General features: G+C 40.8%; 1 long non-coding RNA gene across 1 annotated transcript; it reads right to left on the minus strand.

The window, feature by feature from the left end:
• Nucleotides 1-204: 204 nt before the first annotated feature.
• Nucleotides 205-3,619, minus strand: LOC143435199 (uncharacterized). Its single transcript, XR_013105282.1, has 4 exons — nucleotides 3,091-3,619; nucleotides 2,776-2,891; nucleotides 2,548-2,629; nucleotides 205-1,397 (listed from the first exon to the last, which is right to left on the minus strand). It is a non-coding gene; the product is annotated as an uncharacterized LOC143435199 (long non-coding RNA).
• Nucleotides 3,620-4,191: the final 572 nt, after the last annotated feature.

The raw sequence follows: 4,191 nt of genomic DNA on the forward strand, positions 1-4,191 counted from the left end.
CTGTTGTGAGCTATCATAAGTGTTCTGGGAATCAAATCCCAGTCTTCTCCAAGAGCAGCCAGTGTTCTCTTCAACCCTTCCCCACCCCCAAACCATCTATTCTTGGCCCCCCCACCAGATAAAAACAGACTATTTTGGCTAGAGACAGTGTTCTTTTCTCAAAACAAAATAATAATTTAAAACAGGAATAGAATGGGTGGAGGCGCCCTTCACATGAATAGATACGGTTTTTTTTAGATTTGTTTTTAAATTGTGTGAGTGCGTGTGTATGTGAGTGTGTGTGTGTGTGTGTGTGTGTGTGTGTGTGTGTGTGTGTAGCTTCCCAAGGAGTTCTGAATTAAGAGTACCTAATCTAATCTAGAGTACCTAATCAGAAGTAAAGTACTTGTAACTGTAGTTACACGTGGTTGTGAACTACCCAACGTGGGCACTAGGGACTGAATTTAGATGCTCTCAAAGAGTGGCCAGTGCTATTTCCTGCCCCACTGATATGTATCTTAAAACAGTAACAATTTCTGTTGCACTGACCATAGGGTAGGTCTATTACTTTACCTATTTGATTTTTAGATGGGGGATGGGTATCAGGATCTCACTGTGTAACCCTACTGGCCTGGATCTATATGTAGACAAGGCTGGTCTTGAACTCCCAGAAATGTGCTTGCTTCTGCCACCTGAGTGCTGGGATTAAAAGTGTGTACCCCTAGTGGCTGGCCTTAAGTCATAGAATTCCAACAAAAGGCGTTAGAATAAGTTCGGCCTTGCAGGTGAGGTTACTGCAGGATTAATATTCCAAGGGTGACCCAGAATAAATATCAGAGCAGACTAGATGCACTTGCAATAACCCTGGTAAACTCGCTGGATCACCAATGAGCCATTTGTTGTGAGACACTATTCCTGGAGAGAAGTGGGTAAGTGTTTATGTACCCCACATAGGGAACTGAGGACAGACCAAAGTATGAAGGGTCCCAATGATGGCTGCATCACTGAGACCTACCCTAGCACAGGTGATAGCTCACAAAGGCCAGAAATCCAGAACACATTACACAGTCTGTAGGCAGCTCAACAGGCTGCAGAGTGTCTTTTCCTGGTGGCTCAGTTGGTCTGATCCTCTTCTAGGCAGCTTGGTAATAAGGATTTCTTCTAGGCTGTCCTACTGGCCTCTGCTTTTTACGGGCTGCTTGACTTGGATTCTTACACCAAGCAAGCTTGCTCTCAGCCTCTTCTAAGTCTTGTAGCATGGCTTGTCTGAGAATGACTCTCAGCAGTCTTTTCTGGGGACTAGAGATTCTTGTCTGTTTCAGAGACTTCTTGAAGATCGCTTGTTTCCTTTCTGTCTTAAGGAGCTTTCTGCAGGATGGAGGGTTTCAATATTGGAGGAAACTGCTACACACCAGCATCTTTCATCCCCAAATATAACAAGAGAAACAAAAACAAATCTGAGTTCGGTACAAGTCTTAATCAGCACAAGAACTGGGCAGATATCTATTCTCTCTTATTATGTCTATTTCCCAGCCAATAATCCCCTTACATAATGTTCCATGTTTTGTCTGGGATGCTTTTAACTCCAATTAACCAACCCACATGGCCATTATTTTAAGATTCTTACCCCATGATGGCTTCCCCACTCACCTTCTTTCTCTTCCTCGTGGTTCTCCTCTGACCTCAAATTCCCCAAACCCTAAACCCTGTCTGTGTCTCTTTTCCCCAGCTATTGGTATCTTCATTCACCAATCAGGGATAACTTGGGAGGCAAGGTCACATAGTGTCACCTGGTTCTATGTGAGGACTCTCTGTGGGGCAACCAGGTCTTGCAGGGGTGGGGTGGGGGGGGTGTCTGCCCTTATCATTACAATACATAGCAACAAACCAAATTTCAACAGGCTACATAAGAACCAGGCCAGCTAGGGCCATACAGTAAGAAAGCCAGGAAATTAAAAAAGGAATAAAATATGAAGACCAGGGGTGCAGTTTTTGCCCAGTGTATTAAGACTTAGGTTTTATTTCTAGTACAGAGACAAAAATAAATTTTAAATTATTTTTAATTATTATTTATTATCAATAATTTATTATTCTAAACAATTACATTAATAATTTATTTTATTATTTATTGTCTTATTTGATTATGTGTTATTAATAATGTGTTCACCATAAACAACCATGTTATTAATAATTGTATTATTTAATTATTTTGTTATTAATTATTGTTTTAAAATTAGGACCAGTGAGATAGCTCAGACAGTAACCAAGCTTGACAAACTGAGTTCAATCCCCAGGACTCACGGGGCAGAAGGAGAGAACTGGGTCCCACAAATAGACCTCTGAACCCCAACACAAGCTTCATTCCACATGAGTGCCTTCATCCCCCAATAAGTAAATTGTAACAAAAAAAATTTCAAGAACTAAACGTCCTAATTAAACCCTTTATTTTATGTCATTAATATATGCTATCACAAAGGACGCCTTAGTTTAAAAAGCGAAACCACATACACAAAGAATAAAATAAATTAAAAAAAAAAAAAGAAATTATCACCAGCCATGGTTACACACCTTTAATCCCAGCACTCAGGGCCTGGGGCAGGCAGATGTCTCTGAGTTGGAGGCCAGCCAGAGCTACATAGTAGGATCTTGTCTAAAAACAAACAAACAAACAAACAAACAAACAAAAAAAACAACAACATTGTAACATTTATTTTTTACATCTTGAATATAACTGAGCATTTTGTAAGAAAATGGATCAACTCAAAATGTTAAATTTTTAATTTAGGTGGCACATACCTTTAATTCCTTTAAGCACTCAGGAGGAAGAAGCAGGAGGATCTCTTTGAGTTCAAAGCCAGTCTGGTTTATGTAGAAAGTTCCAGAGCAGCCAGGGTGACATACAGAGACCCTGTCTGAAAGGAATAAAAATTATTTTTAAAAAGTTTAATTTTAAAGAATACTATGGGAAAAAATATCTTGCACAACCAGTGGAAAATTTTTAAAAAAAAATATTCAATACATAACATGATGTGGGAGTGATTTCTTGAATATTTAAATATTTATAGCTAAAGGGCAAGATCCATTCAAAATCCTCATAGGAACTTAACTCACTTTGTCCTCTAGAAATATTCCCAGGGATGACTCACTTGTCCACAGTCAGAGTACTTCAAATGGCCCGTGTAAAAAAAAAAAAAAAAAAAGTTAAAAGTTACTCAACTGAGCTCATTAATAATAACACCACCAATTAAACCAATGCTGAGATCCGGGAAAGGGCAAAGTAAACAATTCAAGAGGAATAGGCTTCCTTAGTGATTTCTTGTAAACAAAGACTGGGGATACAGCAGCAGCCTCCCACGGGCTCTTCCAGAAAACAGAGGGAAACATTGTCTCCGCCCCTTTGCTCAGGCTAGCATAACTTTGAGAATAAAACCTGACAAACTCTTAGAAGGCAGCCGAGGGGGATCTCAGGACAAAGATGTAAAGGCAGACGTGGGCGAGCTAAAAGCAAGGACACGGAGCAGAGACCCCCCTCATCACCGAGGACACAAGGACTAACTTTTTACAAGCGGTTGGGATTCAGCACAAAACAGACCCATTGCCTCAAGGGGTGCCGGAACAGCGTTTGTTAAAACTTGGCAGCATTTGCTCAAGATAAAAATCTGGAAATAAGAAATTCCGTCAGTTTCATAGAATGTGGCTTAAAAAAAAAAAAAAAAACACCCACAGTACAGAGAAGTCGATGCATCAGGGTCTAATAAACATCTTGCAATAAAAACGAATGCATCAATGTGTGTGTGTGGGGGGGGGGGGGGGTTAAACGTCAGCCTGGGATTCAGAGTAAAATCCTATCAGGAAGAAGAAAGGAGGAAGGGTGGAAAAGAAGAGAGGGAGGAAGGGAAAGCTTGCTTTGAATTTGGGAGTGGTCATGTGCAAGCCTGTTTCTCCAGCCTCGGGAGTAACGCCAGCTGGCTCTGTTCAGTGTCATCATCCTCAGCTACGCGGCAGAAAACCAGAAAGATGTACTTGGAAGGTTTCAGATCATGATGCTTTCGGCTGTCATGGCGAGCATGGTGTAAGTGCTAGGGGAAGCCCATTCAAGGCCTAGTACAGAAGGAAAAAAAAAAAAAAGAGTCAACATCCCCTTTGAAAGAATTGACTGGAAGACCGCCCACTAGGGAGTATCTCCAAACGCCCACTAGAGAATATGTCCAA

Source organism: Arvicanthis niloticus, chromosome 20, assembly GCF_011762505.2.
Source record: "Arvicanthis niloticus isolate mArvNil1 chromosome 20, mArvNil1.pat.X, whole genome shotgun sequence".
Classification (NCBI taxonomy): Eukaryota; Metazoa; Chordata; class Mammalia; order Rodentia; family Muridae; genus Arvicanthis; species Arvicanthis niloticus.